Below are 20,115 nucleotides of genomic sequence, written 5' to 3' on the forward strand. Positions count from 1 at the left end.
AGAACTCATAGGAATTCAGCAAAGTGGCAAGATATAAAATCAATGCACTAAAATCAGTTACATTTCTATGCACTAACAATGAGACAGAAAAAAACAGAAATTAAGGAATTGATACCATTTACAATTGCACCCAAAACCATAAGATACCTAGGAATAAACCTAACCAAAGAGGCAAAGGACCTGTACTCAGAAAACTACAGAACGCTCATGGAAGGGGCGCCTGGGTGGCTCAGTCATTAAGCGTCTGCCTTCGGCTCAGGTCATGATCCCAGGGTCCTGGGATCAAGCCCCACATTGGGCTCCCTACTCTGCAGGAAGCCTGCTTCTCCCTCTCCTGCTCCCCCTGCTTGTGTTCCTGCTCTCTCTTTCTCTCTCTCTGTCAAATAAATAAATAAAATCTTAAAAAAAAAAAAAAGAACGCTCATGGAAGAAATTGAGGAAGACACAAAGAAATGGGAAAACATTCCATGCTCATGGATTGGAAGAAAAAAATATTGTTAAAATGTCTATGCTACCTAGAGCAATCTACACATTCAGTGCAATCCTTATTAAAATACCATCAACTTTCTTCACAGAGCTGGAACAAATAATCCTAAAATTTGTATGGAACCAGAAAAGACCCTGAATAGCTAGAAGAATGTTGAAAAAGCAAAGCAAAGCTGATGGCATCACAATTCCAGACTTCAAACTCCATTACAAAGCTATAATCATCAAGACAGTATGGTACTGGCACAAAAACAGATATATAGATCAATGGAACAGAATAGAGAACCTAGAATTGGATCCTCAACTCTATGATCAACTAATCTCTGACAAAGCAGGAAAGAATATCCAATGGAAAAAAGACCATCTCTTCAACAAATGGTGTTGGGAAAATTGGACAGCCACATGCAGAAGAATGAAACTGGACCATTCTCCTATACCATACACAAAAATAGACTCAAAATGGACGAAAGACCTAAATGTGTGACAGGAATCCAACAAAATCCTAGAAGAGAACATAGGCAGCAACCTCTGTGACCTTGGCTGCAGAAACTTCTTGGTAGATACGTCTCCAAAGGCAAGAGAAACAAAGGCAAAATGAACTACTGGGACTTCATCAAGATAAAAAGATTTGCACAGAAAAGAGTCGACAAAATCAAAAGACAACTGACAGAAGAGAAGAAGATATTTGCAAAGGTCTTATCAGATAAAGGGCTAGTATCCCAAATCTATAAAGAACTTATCAAACTCAACACACAAAAAACAAATAATCCAGTCAAGAAATGAGCAAAAGACACGAATAGACGTTTCTCCAAAGAAGAAATACAAATGACCAACAGACAGATGAAAAAATGCTCAACATCACTCAGCATCAGGGAAATACAAATCAAAACCACAGTGAGGACGCCTGGGTGGCTCAGTCAGTTAAACGTCTGCCTTCAGCTCAGGTCATGATCCCAGGGTCCTGGGATCGAGTCCCACATCGGGCTCCTCGCTCAGCAGGGATCCTGCTTCTCCCTCTGCCTGCCGCTCCCCCTGCTTGTGCACTCGTGCAGTCCGACAAATAAAATCTCAAAAAAAAAAAAAAACCCACAATGAGATACCATCTCACATCGGTCAGAATGGCTAAAATTAAGAAGTCAGGAAATGATAGATGTTGAGAAATGCAGAAGGGGAACCTTCTTACACTGTTGGTGGGAATGCAAACTGGTGCAGCCACTCTGGAAAACAGTGTGGAGGTTCCTCCAAAAGTTGAAAATAGAGCTAACCTATGACCCAGCAATTGCGTTACCTTGTATTTACCCCAAGGATACAAATGTAGTGATCCGAAGGGGCACCTGCACCCCAATGTTTATAGCAGCAATGTCCACAATAGCCAAACTCTGAATGAACCCAGATGTCCATCAACAGATGAATGGATAAAGATGATGTGGTACACACACACACACACACACACACACACATACACACAATGGAATACTACTCAGCCATCAAAAAATGAAATCTTGCCATTTGCAATGATGTGGTTGGAACTACAGGATATTATGCTAAGCCAAGTTAAGTCAATCAGAGAAAGACATCCTATGATCTCACTCATATGTGGAATTTAAGAAACAAAACAGGATCATAGGGAAGGGAGGGGAAAATAAAACAGGATAAAATCAGAGAGGGAGACAAACCGTAAGAGACTCTTAACTATAGGAAACAAACTGAGGGTTGCTGGGTGGGTGGGGAGTGGGGGGATGGGGTAACTGGGTGATGGACATTAAGGAGGGCACAGGATATAATGAGCACTGCGTATTATATAAGACTGATGAATCACTGAACTCCACCTCTGAAACTAGTAATACATTATATGTTAAATTTAAATTAAAAATAATTTTAAAAAAGAAAATGAATTTTTAAAAAATCTCAAATAATCCCGTTTTACATTTCAAGAAACTAGAGGAAAAAAAAAAAGAAAAAGTCATCCCAATGTTACAAAAAGAAGGGAATGACAAAAATTAAAGCACAAAAACATTACCCATCCATACCCATAATACCCTACGGAAGACTCAATTCAGATGTCAGGACACATACGAACTGAAAAAATATATTCCATGCAACCAGAAACCAAGACAGAGCTTGGACAGCAATACTTCTATCAGACAAATATTGTTTAAGACAGTGACTGTACATAGTAAGAAACAAAGGTCACTATGCAATGACAAAGGGGTCAATCCGTTTGTAAACAGTTATGTACCCAACAGAGGAGCACCTAAATAATTAAAAAGAATATTAATAGACCTAAAGGAATAAACAGACAATGATACAATAATAGCAGGGTATTTCAATATCCCGCTTTCATCAATGGATACATCATCCAGACAGAAAAATCAGTAAGGAAACACGAGACATAAATGACACTTCAGACCAGATGGGCCTTTCCCGACATACACAGAACATTCCATCGAGAAGCAAGAGGACACACATTCTTCTCAATCATACATGAAACATTTTCCAGGACAGATCACGTTAGGCCACAAAACAAGAATTTACAAGTTTAAAAAGACTGAAATTATATCAAGCTTCGTTTCCAACTACAATGGTATGAAACTAAAAATCAGTTACAAGAAAACTGGAAAATTAACAGATAATTACAGATTAGACCACATGCTACTGAACAAGCACTGGGTCAAAGTAGAAATCAAAAGAGAGGTCAGAAAATACCTGGAGATGATCAAAAAAGGAAACACAAAAAAACAGAACTTATGGGATGAAGCAAAAGCAGTTCTTGGGCGCCAGGGTGGCTCAGTCGTTAAGCGTCTGCCTTCGGCTCAGGTCATGATCCCAGGACCCAGAAATCATGACCTAAGCCAAAATCAAGAGCTGGAAAAAGCAGTTCTAAGAGGAACAGTAACAAGGACAAACGCCTACATCACAAAACAAGATCTCAAATAAACACTACACCACAAAGAACTAGAAAAAGAAGAACAAAGCCCAGAGTTAGTAGAAGAAACGATGTAGATCACAGGGGAAATAAATGAAACAGAAAACAAAAGACAACAGGAAAAAAAAAATCAGTTGAACTAAGAGCTGGTTTTTTTGAAAAGATGAACTAAACTTCCAAACTCATTTTCTGAGACCCTGATGCCAAATCTAGGCAAGGATGCCAGAAAAGAAAATTACAGACCAATATCCATAAGGAAAATCGATGCAAGGATACAAATGATACAAAAGACTGTTATGAAAATTACATGGATAATCTTGATGAAACAGATAAATTCCAAGAAATATAAAACATACCCAAATGGAATAATGAAGAAATACAAATCTGACCGGTCTATAACTTGTAGGATGATTGAATCAGGTATCAAATACCTCTGAACAGAGGAAAGCCAGTTCCAGATGGCTTCCCTTGTGAATCTTACCTACCACTCAAGAAAGAATTAACCACCAATCCTTCTCTAACTCTTCCAAAGGAAACTGAAGGTGAGCACACTTCTAGACTCATTTATAAGGTCAGCATTACCTTGATACCAAAACCAGACAAAGACACCACAAAGAAATCTACAGGCTGATATCCTAGATGGACAAAGATGGAAAATCCTAAACAAAATACCAGCAAACAGAATTCAACAGCACATTAAAGGATCATACACCAGAGCCATGTGGGATTTTTCCCTGGGGTGCAAAGACAGTTCAACATATGAAAAGCAATCAATGTGACCACTGGCCATTAACAGAATGAAGGATAAAAATTCACCTGATCTTGATAGATGAAGAAAAAGCTTTGGCAAATTTCAGTGTATCTGATTACAAATTTTGTACCAAGAATAGAAGGAAATTACCTCAACATAAGAAAGCTTATGTGTGAAAATCCCACAATGAACATCACATTCAATAGTGAAAAACTGAAAACTTTTTTTTTTCTCTCATCAGGAACAAGGCAAGGATACTCATTCTCACCGCTTATATTCAACACAGTACTGCAACACTAGCCAGAGTAATTTGGCATGAAACAGCTATATAATATCCACACTGAGAAGAAAGACATAAACTTTTCTGCATTGGCAATGAGCACCTTTTATGTAAAACACCCTAACGAGGCCAGAAACAACAGCAGCAGCAGCAGCAGCAAGACAATCTGAACTAATAAACAACTTCAGTAAAGATACAGGAGGTAAAAACAAACAAAAATCAGTTTTCTTTCTACACACTGTCAATAAACTATCCCAAAAGGCAATTTAGAAAACAATCCTATTTGCAAGAGCATCCAATAAAATTAAACACTTAGGAGTAAACATAACCAAGGAGGAGTAAGACTTGTCTACTGAAAAGTACAAAACATTGGTGAAAGAGATCAGAGAAGACACATAAATGGAAAGATATCCAATGTTCTTGGATCAAAGACTTAATATTGTTAAAATGTCAAAGCTATCCAAAGCAGTCCAGAGATTCCATGCTGTCCCTATCAAAATCCCAGTGGCATTTGCACAGAAATAGAGAAAACAATCCTGAAAATCATATGGAACCACACAGGACCCTGAAGAACCAAACAATATTGACAAACAAAAATAAAGCTAAAGGCCTCACACTGTTTTTTTTTTAATAACATATCATATAAAAACATATCATACACTTACAGTAATTAAAACAGTATGGTACTGGCATAAAGACAGACACATAGACCAATGGAACACAACAGCCCAGAAATAAACCCACATATTTACAGTCAGCTCATCTTCAACAAGGATGCCACCAATACACAATTGGGAAAAGGAAGATCTGTTCAATAAACTGATGCTGGGAAACCTGATCTTTAAATAGGAAAGAATGAGAAAGGAACCCTCTCTGACGCCACACACAGAAATCAACTAAAAATGAACTGAGGTTAAAAACAAAAGACTGAAACCATATATCTAGATGGGAACGTAGGTGAAAAGCTGCATGATAGTGGTCTTGGCAATGATTTCTTGGATACGACACAAAAAGCAGAGAACAAAAAAATGGTAAGTGGGACTACATCAAACTGCAAAGCAGAAGAAACAACCCACAAGGGGTATTGGCAACCTATGGAGTGGGAAAAACATTTTCAAACCAGGAACCAGGTATCTGAAGGGATTAATACCTTACAAACATATGGACGCAGACAACTCAACTGCAAAAAAAACCACACACAAAAAAACCCAAAAAACCCCACCTATTTTAAAAATGGCCAAAGAACTTGAATAGACATTTTTCCAAAAAAGACATACAAATACCCAACAGGTACATGAAAAGATGCTCAACATCTCTAATCACCAGGAAAATGCAAATGGAAACAATGAGGTATCACCTCACACATGTTAGAATGGCCATTACAAAAAATAATAATAACCAGGGGCACCTGGGTGGCTCAGATGGTTAAGCATCTGCCTTCGGCTCAGGTCATGATCTCTGGGTCCTGGGATCAAGCTTTGCGTTCAGCTCTCAGCTCAGCGGGAAGCCTCCTTCTCCCTCTCCCTCTGCTGTTCCCCCTGCTTGTGCTCTCTCTGTCTCTATCTCAAATGAATAAATAAGATCTTTAAAAAAATTTTTTTAAATAGTAACCAGTGTTGATGAGGATGTGAGGAAATTGGAATCCTTGTGCACTGTTGGCAAGACAGGTGTATCCACCATGGAAGAGTATGGATCATAAGGGAAGGGAGGGAAACCTGGATGGGAAGTCAACAGAGAGGAAGAAAAACCATGAGAGACTCTTAACGATAGGAAACAAACAGGGTTGCTGGAGGGGAGGTGGGTAGGGGAATAGAGTAATTGGGTGATAGGCATTAAGGAGGGCACATGATGTGATGAGAACTGGGTGTTATAGTAACTGATGAATTACTCAACTCTACATCTGAAACTAATGATGTACTATATGTTGGCTAATTGAATTTAAATAAGAAAATAAAAGTAACAGGGTGCCTGGGTGGCTCAGTTAAGTGCCTGCCTTTAGCTCAGGTCATGATCTCAGGGTCGAGAGATGGAGCCCCACATAGGGCTCTCTGCTCAGCAGGGAGCCTGCTTCTCCCTCTCCCTGCCACTCCCTCTGCTTGTGCGTGCTTGAGCGCACTCCCCCCCCCAAATAAGCAAAATCTTTAAAAAATAAATAAATAAGAATAACAGTAAAAATAAAAATAACAAAAAATAAATGTTGGGGGTAAAAACCGTATGGAGGTCCCCCCAAATTAAAATTAGAATTACGGTATGATCCAGCAGTCCCAAGTCTGAGTAATTACCCAAGATCTGAAATCAGGATCTCAAAGAAACATCTGCTCTCTTGTGTTAATAATACTGTAGTATTACTCACAACAGGCAAGATGGGGAAATAATCTAAATGTCTGCTGGCGGATGAATGGATAAAAAGAATGTGGTATTTACACACAATGGAATATTACTCAGCTTTAAAAGGAAAGAAATCATGCCATTTTTAACAACAGATGAGCCTGAGGGGACATTATGCTCAAATAAATCACGAGAGGAGGAGCACTGCATGATTCCACTTGAATGAGGGGATCTCAATTAGTCAATCTCATAGAAGCAGAAGGTAGAATGTTGGTTAGCAGGGGCTGGGGAGGAGGAAATGAAGAATTGCTGTCAGCAGGTAGAAAATTTTGGTTACACAACATGAAGAAGTTCAAGAGCTCTGCTGTACATCATTTTGCTTACCGGTCACTAATACTGTCTCTACACTCCAAAAATTTGCTGATAAAGATCTCAGCTTATAGAGATCTCAGCTTATGTGCTTTTACCCGCAATAAAAAATAAAACTAAAGATGTATCTGAACACACACCTCACCTAAAAAGATATACAAAATATACATATTAAAATATGATCAGTTTTACTTGTCTTTAGAGAATTGCAAACCGAATCAACAATGAAATACTAACACCTATACAACCGCAAAAATACGAAACACTAATCACAAACTGCTGACGAGGATGGAGAGTAACAGAAGCTCTCATTTACTGCTGGTATCAAATGCACAATGCTACAACCACAGGGGAAGGCAATTTGGCAGTTTCTTACCCAATTAAATGTACTCTTACCATACAACCGTGCAATCACACTTCTTGGTAGTCACACATGACTCCAAAACTTACGTCCATACAAAAACCTGCACCCAGGTGTCTACAGCAGCTTTATTCTCAAGTGCCGATGCCAAGAAGCATCCAAAACATCCTTCAGTAAATGAATGAATAAACAAACTGACAAATCCATACAGTGGAACCGTTATTCAGTGCTAAAAAAAAAAAAAAAAAAAAGAGGAAGGGTCGCCGGGGTGGGGTGAAGAGGCGGGGGGCGGGGTAGTCAGTTAAGCGTCTGCCTTTGGCTCAGGTCCTAATCTCAGGATCCTGGGATCAAGCCCCGTGACGACGGGCTCCCTGCTCAATTCTATTTCTCTCTCCCCCTCTGTCCCTCCCCAACCCTCGTTCTCTCTCACGTGCTCTTTCTCAAATAAATAAAATCTTCAGGAAAAAAAAAGAGGTAGCTCTATTTTTAACTTTTTGAGGATCCTCCATACTGTTTTCCAGAGTAGCTGTACCAGTTTGCATTTCCACCAACAGTGTAAGACGGTTCCCCTTTCCCTGCATCCTCACCAACATCTGTTGTTTCCTGAGTTGCTAGTTTTAGCCATTCTGACTGGTGTGAGGTGGTATCTCATTGTGGTTTTGATTTGGATTTCCCTGATGCCAAGTGATGTTGAGCAGTTTTTCATGTGTCTATTGGTCATTTGTATGTCTTCTCTGGAGAAATGTCTGTTCATGTCTTCTGCCCATTTCTTGACTGGATTATTTGTTCTTTGGGGGTTGAGTTTGAGAAGTTCTTTATAGATCTTGGACACTAGGCTTTTATCTGATAAGACTACCCTATGACCCAGCAAGTGCACTTCTAGGTATTTATCCAAAGGATACAAATACATTCCAAGGGGCACATGCACCCCAATGTTTATAGCAGCAATATCCACAACAGCCAAAATATGGAAAGAGTCCAGATGTCCAACAACAAATGAATGGATGAAGATGTGGTATATAAATATACAAAGTAATATTACTCAGCCATCAAAAAGAATAAAATACTTGACATTTGCAACAATGTGGATAGAACTAGAGTATTATGCTAGTGAAATAAATCAGAGAAAGACAAATATATGATTTCACTCATATGTGGAATTTAAGAAACAAAACAGATGAACATAGGGAAAGAGAAGGAAAAATAAAATAAGACGAAATCAGAGAGGGAGACAAACCATAGGAAACTGTCAACTATAAAAAATACAGTGTTGTTGGAGGGGATGTGGGTGGGGTGATGGGGTAACTGAGTGATGGGCATTAAGGAGGGCAGTTGATGTAATGAGCACTGGGTGTTATATGCAACTGATGAATCACTAACCTAAATAAATTTTTTTAAAAGGGGGGAATATCAAGCTATGACAAGACATGGAGGGATCTTAAATGCCTATTACTAAGTGAAAGAAGCCCACCTGAGAAGGCTCCATGATTCCAACTGTATGACATCCTGGAAAAGGCAAAACTATGGAGAGAGTGAAAGGACCAGCGGTTGCCTTGGGTTACAGGGGAGGGAAGGAAGGATAATAATAAATAATATGAATAGCTCAACAGCTATTATGCAAATTTATTCCATAACTTTGAAAATTCCAAAAAAGGCCCTCACTCTTCAAGAGTCTCACTGGAGAATTGTGCCAAAAGTTTAAAAGAATAGTCAAGGGCACCTGAGTGGCTCGTCAAGCGTCCAACTCTTGGTTTCTGCTCAGGTCTGATCTCAGGGTTGTGGGATGGAACCCCAAGTCAGGCTCCCTGCTCAAAGCAGAGTCTACTTAAGAGATTCTCTTTCTCCCTCTCCCTCCCCCTCTGCCCTTCACCCCAGCCCATCCCCCCCTCCGCTATTGCTCATGCTCACTCTCTCTCTCTCAAATAAGATCTTAAAAAAAAGTTTAAAGAATAATCAATGCCAATGTATATACACTTCTTCCAAAACAAAGAAGAGGGAACACTTCCCAAAGTACTTGAAGGTAACATAACCCTGAGATACCAAAACCTGACAAAGACTGTACTCCAAAAATCCTGCAGGCCAATACCCTCACGAATAGAGACCCAAACATCCTCCACAAAATTTGAGTAAACACAATCCATCAATAGATAAAAAGGATTACACAGCATGAACAAGTGGTGTTTGTTCCGGGTTTGCGAGACTTGTTTCCTAAGTGAAATTCAATGTACTTCACCACGTCAACAGGCTAAGAAAAGCACATGACTTTTTTTTTTTTTAAAGATTTTATTTATTTATTCATGAGAGACAGAGAGAGAGAGAGAGGCAGAGGGAGAAGCAGGCTCCCAAGGAGCAGAGAGCCCGATGCGGGACTCGATCCCAGGACCCTGGGATCATGACCTGAGCCGAAGGCAGACGCTTAACCATCTGAGCCACCCAGGCGCCCCAAGCACATGACTATATTCATCCACGCAGACAATTCATTTAACAAAACTCAATACCCATTCACGGCAACCCGCCCTCCCAGCAACATAAGAGTAGAAGGAACTTTCTCAACTTGATAAAAATCATCAGTAAGAAGACCTACTTCACCTACTAGGTGAGACAGAATGCTCCCCTCCCGCCCCCACCCCCCCACCCCGCGACGTGGAATAAAGTATGATCGTCTGCTCTCACCACCGGACTTCAACATGGCCAATCCAATCAGTCAAGAAGAGGAAATAAAAACACGTGGAATGAAAGGAAAAAATCAAACTATTCTTATTTGCAGATGACGTGATTGGCTATGTGGAAAAAACCCAAGAATCTACCAAACAACCCAAAAAACAAAAACACCGAAAGCAATAACAACCCCAAACCCTTAGATGTAAATAGAGAGTTCTGCAAAGTCGCATGATACAAGAGTGACATAAAAAAAGAAAAAATACGGGGCTCCTGGGTGGCTCAGTCAGTTAAGTGTCTGCCTTCAGCTCAGGTCAGGATCCTGGGGTCCTGCGATTGCCTCCTGCACTGGGCTCCCTACTCAGTGGGGAGTCTCCTTCTCCCTCTCCCACTCCCCCTGCTTGTGTTTCCTCTCTCTCTGTCAAATAAATAAATAAAATCTTTAAAAAACAATTCATATGTTTTAGTTGGATCTGCTGGCGGTGGCTGGGAACAATAAAGCCAGTAGCAATGAGCATATGTGCTGCCCTCACTGAGGACGCTGAATAGCATTTCCCTCCAAAAGGACCCAGACATCCTTCAGTAAGAAATGGCTGCGCTGTGTCGGGGGCAGGGGGTGTGCACCATGAGCCTGGTGCATCTTCCTATAACCAAAAGCAAGGAAGCGACGGGGACTACTTGTGGGCACACATGGGAACGACCCAGGGGCCAATGAGGTGGCGCTTCCCCTGGCCAGATATGGGATCACTGGAGCAATGATAACTGCAATGGCTTGAAACACCTCAGATATTGAAAAACTGTGTATTTTAAAACATTAACCAGAAAACCCATTAGCTGCTTTTGGAGGTTGCTGGGTGTTATGGATTGACTATCCCCCCAAAATCTTAGGTTTAAATTCTAGCCCCCAATATGGTCTTGTTAGGAGGTAAGGCCTTTGGGAGTCGACAGGGCCATGAGGGTGAAGCCCTCATGAAACGGATTAGCGCCCTTAAGAAAGAGACCCCAGAGCATTCTCTCCCCCTCGCCCGGTCATGAGGTGCAAGGAGAAGACACCACTGCAGTCTGGGAAGGGGGCCGACCGTGCTGGCTCCATGATCTGGGACTTCCAGCCTCCAGAACTGGGAGAAATAATTGCTGTTGTCGAAGCAGCCCACTCTGTGATGCTCTGTTACAGCAGTGGGAATGGACTCAGACACTAGGGAACCAACCGACGGCTGCACAACTGGTGAACAAATGGAAGGAATCAAGCACAAGCCACACCTCAAGAGATGCCAACGATGAGGGGACATTCTCTATAGAACGGCTGCTTCCAACATGAACAACCTGTTTTGTCCCCTCAGTCTACTCCCAGCCCCTCAGAGTGATCCTGTGAAAGGTCCGATCACTCCTCAAAGGAGGGGTTGGAGCTGCCATCCAGAACTTCCAGAATCCTCTCTGTATAAGGTGTTTTGAATGTGCTCATTCACACAACAGACTATCTTCATTATGAGCCAATGATTTCAGCTCCCACTTCTCTCTTTTTAGCGCTGACTTGGTATTTTGGAATATTGCCATCTCCTCCACCTGTTTCTGATCCCCTTCAAGGATGAAGCAGTTGCATTTGGACAGTCAGACTCTACTACCCTGAAGGGGGAGGGGGACATCCCTGGGAGGGGCTTTTGACCCCACCCCACGGTCTCTCCCATGGGGGACTTGAGTCAGAGGGCTCTGCAGTCACCTTCTCCAGAGTGATACCTCAAGGTCAAGGAGAGGTCAGGGGTCAGGTCCAGCCCTGCTGCATGCCCTCTGGGTCAGCTGTAGTGGACCAGTCCAGGGGTCAGAGAACCAAAGTTTGGGTGACGGGGGTCAGAGAACATGCTCCTTCCCCCACATGGTATGAGAAGGAGCCAGGAATGGGGATAAGAGGTTTTCTTCCACTCCCGGGAAAAGACAGTGCTGGATGCTGCCATGATGTCCCTGAGGGCGAGCCCTGCCACCCACGACTTCCTAAAATCACATGGTCACCAGAACGTGGCTGCCACAGCACCGGGACTGAACTAGACCCTGTCACTTAGGGTTCGCCACTAACTTTTGCACACCGAGCTGCTCCTCTGTGTCACAAAGTCTACTTTGATCGCAGCAATGGGTTCCAATGAAGTGTTTAGAAGGACTGTGAATGCACATTACTGCAGAGTCTCCTGGAAACAGCACATACAGTTTGCAGCCTCTGAGGGAGCACACAAAGCAGAGCCACCAAAGAGAGAGCAAGCATCAGAAGCAGATTTGTATATGACAAAGATTTTGGAATTCTTAGATTGGGAACTTAAACAATATGGTAGATCTGCTACAGGCTCTAGTGAATCAGTCATGCAGAAGCTGCAAGAAAGGATGGATGATGTGGGCGGAGAAGTGGAAACTCCACAGGAGTGTCACAAAGAAATGCTGTAAAGCAAAACAGTGTAAGAGAAACGGAGAGTGTGTGTGTATGTGTGTGTGTTCGGGTTAGGGTTCGGGGTTAAGGCATGTGCCTGGTATCCTGCAGTTCAGAGACTTCTCTGGAGGGTTATTGTTAGGGTCAAGGGTTAGGGATTAGGAGTTAAGGTATGTACTTGGTATCCTGCAAATCAATGAATGTGATACATCACATCAAATAAGAGAAAGCCTAAAAACCATATGATCATTTCAATAGATGCAGGGAAAAGCACTTGACAAAGTACAACATCCATTCATGATAAAAACACTCAACAAAGTAGGTCTAGAGGGAATATACCTCAAGATAATAAAGGCTAGGGGTGCCTGGGTGGCTCAGTCGGTTAAGCGTCTGCTTTCGGCTCAGGTCGTGATCCCAGGGTCTTGGGATCGAGCCCCACGTTGGGCTCCCTGCTCAGCAGGTGCCTGCTTCTCCCTTTCCTTCCCACTTGTGCTCTCTCTCGCTATCTCTGTCACTATCTGTCTCTCTCTCTAAAAATCTTTTTAAAAAAGGATAATAAAGGCCATATATGAAAAACCCACAGCTAACATACTCAGTGAAGAAAAACTGAGAGCTTTCCTACTAAAGTTAGGAATAAGACAAAGATGTCCACTCTCACCATTTTGTTCAATATAGTACTGGAAGTCAGTAGCCACAGCAAACAAATAACAAAAAAAAAAAAAAAAGAAAGAAAAGAAAAACAAAGCATCCAAATTGGTAAGAAGAAGTGAAACTTCCACTATTTGCAGATGACATGATATTATATAAAAAAACCCTAAAGACTACACACACACACACACACACACACACACACAAATACCAGAGCTGATAAATGAATTCAATGAAATCACAGGATATAAAATCAATGTACAGAAATCTGTTGCATTTCTATGAACTAATAATGAATCAGTAGAAAGAGAAATTAAGAAAGTCCCATTTATAATTGCACCAAAAAAACCCCACCTAGGAATAAACTTAACCAAAGTAGTGAAAGACCTGTACTCTGAAAACTATAAAACACTGGTGAGCAAAATTGAAGATGTCACAAGAAATGGAATGACATTCCATGCTCATGGATTGGAAGAAGAAATATTGTTAAAATGTCTATGCTGCCCTAAGCAATCTACACATTTAATGCAATTCCTATCAAAATACCAACAGCATTTTTCAAAGAAATAGAACAAATAAGCTTAAATTTGTATGGAACCACAAAAGACCCTGAATAGCCAAAGCAATCTTGAAATAGAAAAACAAAGGTAGAGTTAGAATTCCAGACTTCAAGTTATATTACTAAGCTGTAGAAATCAATAGTATGTTAACTGGCACTAAATAGACACATAGATCTATGAAACAGAATAGAATCCAGAAATAAACCCACAATTATAAGGTCAGTTAATTTCAACAAAAGAGGAAAGAATATGCAATGGGGAAAATACAGTCTCTTTAGCAAATGGTGTTGGGAAAACTGTACAGTTACATGCAAAAGAATGAAACTAGATCACTTTCTTACACCGTATACAAATATAATCTCAAAACAAATTAAAGACCTAAATGTGAACCTGAAACCATAAAAATCCTAGAGGAGAGCACAGGCAATAGTGTCTTTGACACCAGCAGTAGCAACATTTTTCTAGATCTGTCTCCTGAGGCAAGGGAAATAAAAGCAAAAATAAACTATTAGGACTACATCAAAATAAAAAGCTTCTGCACAGTGAAGGAAACAATCAACAAAACTAAGAGGCAACCTCAATTGGACAAGATATTTGCAAATGATATATCTGATAAGGAGTTAATATCCAAACCGTATAAAGAACTGATACAACTCAATACATACACACAAAAATGTTTCAATTATAAAATGGGCAAAACACATGAACAGACATTTCTCCAAAGAAGACATCTAGATGGCCAACACATACATGAAAAGATGCTCAACATCACTCATCATCAGGGAAATGCAAATCAAAACTACAATGAGATGCCATCTCACACCTGTCTGAATGGCTAAAATCAAAATCACAAGAAAAAACAAGTGTTGGCAAGGATGTGGAGAAAAAGGAATCCTCGGTGCACTGTTGTTGGGAATGCAAACTGGTGCAGCCACTGTGGAAAACAGTATGGAGGTTCCTCAAAAAATTAAAAATAGAACTACCTTTTGATCCAGTAATTAAGCTACAGTATCCCAAAAATACAAAAAAACTGGGCCACCTGAGTGGCTCAGTTGTTTGGGCATCTGGCTCTTGGTTTTAGCTCAGGTCATGATCTCAGCATCAGAAGATTGAGCCCTGCATCAGGCTCCACCCTCATTGGGAATCCACTTGAGAATCTCTCTCCCTGTCCCTCTGCCCCCACCCTGCTTGTGTTCTCTCTCTAAAACAGATAAATAAATCTTAAAAAAATACAAAAACACTAATTCAAAAGGATACATACACCCCTATGTTTATAGCAACATTATTTACAATAGCCAAATTTTGGAAGCAGTCCAACTGTCTGTTGATAGAAGAATGGATAAAGACAATATATATATATTGAACTCTGAGCTGCAATATATATCAATAGAAACTTTACAACTCACAAGCAAACAGAAAAAAAATGAAAAAGATGGAAGAGAATACCTAAGTGTCATGTTAATACCAGACAGAGAAGAATGAGAAAAGGCAACAAAAGATAAATTTGAAGAAATAACGACTGAGATTTGTCTCAAATTAATGTCAGACATCAAGCCACAGATCCAAGAGGATCAGAGTATACCAAGAAGGATAAGTTCCAAAAAAATAAAAGAAACAAAAGAAAGAATTGAACAAAAAAATTTTTATTTTTTTAAAGATTTTATTTATTTATTTCAACAGAGGGAGACACAGCGAGAGAGGGAACACAAGCAAGGGGAGTGGGAGAGGGAGAAGCAGGCTTCCTGCCGAGCAGGGAGCCCAATGCAGGGCTCAATCCCAGGACCCTGAGATCATGACCTGAGCCAAAGGCAGATGCTTAATGACTGAGCCACCCAGGTGCCCCAAACAAAAAAATTTTTTAAAGATTTATTTATTTTAGATAGGGAGAGAGTGGGGGGGGGGAGGGGCAAAGGGAGAGAGAGAGTGAGAGGGGAGGGGGCAAAGGGGGTGGGAGAGAGAGAGGGGCAGGATTTCAGGCAGAGTCCCCGCTGAGCATGAAGCCTGACACAGGGCTCAGTCCCAACACCCTGAGATCATGACCTGAGCTGAAATGAAGAGTTGGACACTTAACTGACTGAGCCACCCAGGCACCCCTGAAAGAAAATTTTTCAAATAAATTAAACAGTGCCAACAGTATCTGGGACACCATCAGGTGTACCAATATACCCATGTGGGAGTTCCAGGAGAAAAGATAGAAAAGGAGGCAGAGAGATTATTTGAAAAATTAATGCCCAAACATTTCCCAAATTTAATGGATGATATGAATTTATAAACCCATGACACTGAATGAACTGCATGTAGAATAAACTCTAAGAGCTCTACACCAAGATACATTATAATCAAATTGTCAAAAGGCAAAGACAAAGAGGGACTTTTGAAAGCAGCAAGACAGAAGGGATTCATTACATGTGAGAAATCCTCAGCAAGACTATGAGCAGAATTCTCATCAGAAATCTTGGAGGCCAGAGGAGGTTGATATATTCAAAATGCTGAAAGAAAAAAAGCTCAGCCAAGAATTCTGTATCCAGCAAAACCCAATAAAAATGAGTGAGAAATTAAGATGTATTCAGATTAAAAACCAATAAATTAAAACAGACATCATGCAAACAATCTTCTCCAACCACAGGAAAATGAACTTAAAAATCAATAACAGAAGGAAAACTGGAAACCCAACAAATTTGTGGAAATTAAACAATACACTCTTAAATTACCAATGGGTCAAAGAAGAAATCATGAGGAAATTAGAAAGTATTGCAAATAAATGAAAATGAACTTATGAGACACAGTGAAAGCAATGCCAAGGGGGCAGATTTATAGCTCTAAACGTCTATATTTTTAAAAAGAATGATCTCAAGTCAACCTATCTTTATAACTTCAGGAACTACTAGGAAAAGAAGATAGGGGCATCTGGGTGGCTCAGTTGGTTAAGCGTCTGCCTTCGGCTCAGGTCATGGTCTCCAGGTCCTGGCATCAAGCCCCACATTGGGCTCCCTGCTCAGTGGAGAGCCTGCTTCTCCCTCTCCCTCGGCCCCTCCCCCTACTCATGCTGTCTCACTCACTCTCTATCTCAGATAAATAAATAACATCTTTTTAAAAAAAGAAATGGTAAACATATTGATAAATATATAAAATTTTTAAAAAAAGAAAAAGAAGATAAACTAAATCTAAATCTAACAGAAGGAAGGAAATAATAAAGTAGAGCAGAGATAAATAAAATAGAGAATAGAAAAAGTAATAGATAAAATCAACAAACCAAAATTTGTTGATTTGAAAAGATCCACAAAATTTGCAAATGATAGCCTAGACTGACAAAGAAAAAAAAAGAAGACTCAAATCACTAAAATTTAAAAAGTGGTGACATTACTAATGATTCTACAAAAATGAAAATTACTACCAGTACTATAAAAATTGTGTGCCAAAAAATTGTGTAATCTATATGAAATGGATCAAATCTTAGAGACACAGAATGTACCAAGACTGAATTATGAAAAAATTGAAGAACTGAATACACCTATACCTAGTAAGGAGATTGAATCAGGACTAAAAAAAAAAACCTCAGAAAAAAGCACAAGACTGGATGACTTCACTGATGAATTCTACCAAACATGTAAAGAAGAACTAACACAAGTCCTTATCAAACACTTCTAGAAAACTGGAGAGAAAAGAACACTTCCTAACTTATGCTCTTATGCCATCATTGCCCTGATACCAAAGCCAGGCAAAGATATTATAAGAAAAGAAAACTATGCAACCAGATCACTTTGTGAATATTAATGCAGAAATTCTCCACATAACACTAGCAAAAGGAATTCAGTAATGTATTAGAAAGATTATATACCATGACCAAAGGGAGTTTATTCTTGGAATGCAGGGATGGTTTAACATACAAAAAGCGATCAATGTACCACATTAACAGAACGAAAGTAAAAGACCCGTGCGATCATCTCAGCTGATGCAGAGAAGACATTTGACACAATTCAACACCGTTTTATGACAAAAAACACTCAACAAACTAGGAATAGGAGGAAAGAACCTGAACATATTAAAGGCCATGTGTGAAAAACTCAAAACTAACATCATCTTCATTCTTAGGAACAAAAGTAGAGCAAAGGTTACAGGAATGTAGGGTAGGAAAGAATGGGGGGTTATTCCACTTGGGGTGATGAAAAAGTTCTGGAGATGGACAGTGGTAATGTTTGCACAACAGAACAACAGTGGGAATGCACTTAATGCCATTTAACTGTTCACTTAAATGATTAATTTTTTACATTATGATAAAGATAAGCTTTACATCATGTATATTTTACCACACTTAAAAAATTCTGTGACACAGATAATCATTTAAGAAATACGTTTGTGTTTTTCTTTACTACATTTCTTTGGACATGACCTTCTAATAACCAGAGGCACCTGTTAAAGGACAATTTTCAAAACAAGTTAAAATCATGACTCTCATACAGACTTAAAATGGACACATGTGGGGCACCTGGGTGGCTCAGTTGGTTAAGCATCTGCCTTCAGCTCAGGTCATAATCCCCGGGGTCCTGGGATTGAGCCCTGTGTTGGGCTCCCTGCTCAGCGGGGAGTCTGCTTCTCCCTCTTCCTCTGCCCCTCCCCGCTACTTGTGCGCTCTCTCTCTCTCTGTGTCTCTCAAATAAATAAATAAAATCTTTAAAGAAAAACTTTTAACAAACATATTTGCAAGATAATGAATTCATTATAGTGGAATGAAGAACTTCAGCCTTGAGCGGTGGGAAGTGATAAATTCAATGGTGGATTCATAGCATATTGGGCTAGAAATGACCCTCAGAAGGACTTGGAGGGATGTCTAACCATCCTAAAGTCACCTGACAGGGGACCTGGAGGCAAACTCAGAGTTAAAAACCCAATCACAGGCTGAGTCTCCAGGTCAAACCTTGGTTGACATCATCTTCCCAGGGCCAAGTAGAAGAGCGGCACTTTCTCCCTGCAACATGACTCTGTGGGATGACTCAGACCACGTTCTGTTGCTCTCCTCAGGCTCTGTGCATACCTGAGGTGTTCCTCCCCAAGGGGATTCTGTAAAACTTAAGGCCCAACATGTGGTGACAGACTGAGGTAAGTCACCATTGACACTTTTTGTGGCAGTGTTGACAAAGGGAAACCTAATGAGGGCTGTGGCCATAAACAGTCCTATTGAAGTTGCCCCCTGGAATCTGCCCAGTCTGTGGACATCTACTCTTTTTTTTTTTTTTAAAGATTTTATTTATTTATTTGAGAGAGAGAGAGAACATGAGAGGGGGGAGGGTCGGGAGGGTCAGAGGGAGAAGCAGACTCCCTGCTGAGCAGGGAGCCCGATGCGGGACTTGATCCCGGGACTCCAGGATCATGACTTGAGCCGAAGGCAGTCGCTTAACCGACTGAGCCACCCAGGCGCCCTGTGGACATCTACTCTTATTTAGCAAGTTCACTCCCCAATGACCCTTCACACTTACAGCTGCAGCTGTGGTTGCTCCTCTGAGCTCCAGACCTGGCTCCCAGGCCGTCATTACCCCACCACCCCCATGTCCACTTCAGAGCCGCCACCTGTTGTATCCCTTATCCTACAGAACTCTTCCTGAGGTGCCCTTGCTGCTTATGTGACCCCCACTCAAAGAGACCTTCCATGACTTCACAGAGTCTCCTAACCCACCCCCATCATTCCCCACCCCTCCCTTTTTGTTCTATTCCAGAACCTGCATTATCAGGTGACATGCCATCTCTGCTATTTGATTTCCTTAACACCTGCATTTCCTCTGAAGCTGCCAGCTCCATGAGGCCATAGACCTTTCTGTCTTCACTGCTCTTTTTCCAGGCCCAAGCAAGGCTTCTTTACCAATTGTGAGGAGAGATCATCCAGCTTCTCACAATGCTGCCTCTGTCACATGCCTCCTGTTACTTCCCAGCTGCCAGTCATAAAGCATCTCTGTTGCTCCTCTTCCACCATGATAACTGTTAGTTTGTGCTCATCACCTGGAGGGGACATTATCTGTGATGAAAATTATTAATTGTGGGGACCCCACCTTAATTATGTGGGAGAGAAACCCCTGAAATATCTCTCAGCCTTCCACTGAGGAGGGTGAGCTAGTGCAGTGATGTGGAGCTTCCCCAAATTGTCCCAGGGAATTCTTTTTTGGTCAGATAACTCACTGAAATATCCTTGTAGGGAAAGAAAACCATCATCAATGTTGTCTTATTTTAATATTTAGCCATTATTATATTAAAATATAAGTATTAAATAATACAAATTTCTTTTTTTTTAAGATTATTTATTTATTTATTTGAGAGAGAGAGAATGAGAGACAGAGAGCATGAGAGGG

General features: G+C 40.7%; 1 pseudogene; it reads left to right on the plus strand.

Annotated features, from left to right (window-relative positions):
* LOC110584351 overlaps nt 1–19,714 on the plus strand; it is a 30,252-nt pseudogene extending 10,538 nt beyond the window's left edge.
* Nucleotides 19,715–20,115: the final 401 nt, after the last annotated feature.

This window comes from Neomonachus schauinslandi, chromosome 13, assembly GCF_002201575.2.
Source record: "Neomonachus schauinslandi chromosome 13, ASM220157v2, whole genome shotgun sequence".
Classification (NCBI taxonomy): Eukaryota; Metazoa; Chordata; class Mammalia; order Carnivora; family Phocidae; genus Neomonachus; species Neomonachus schauinslandi.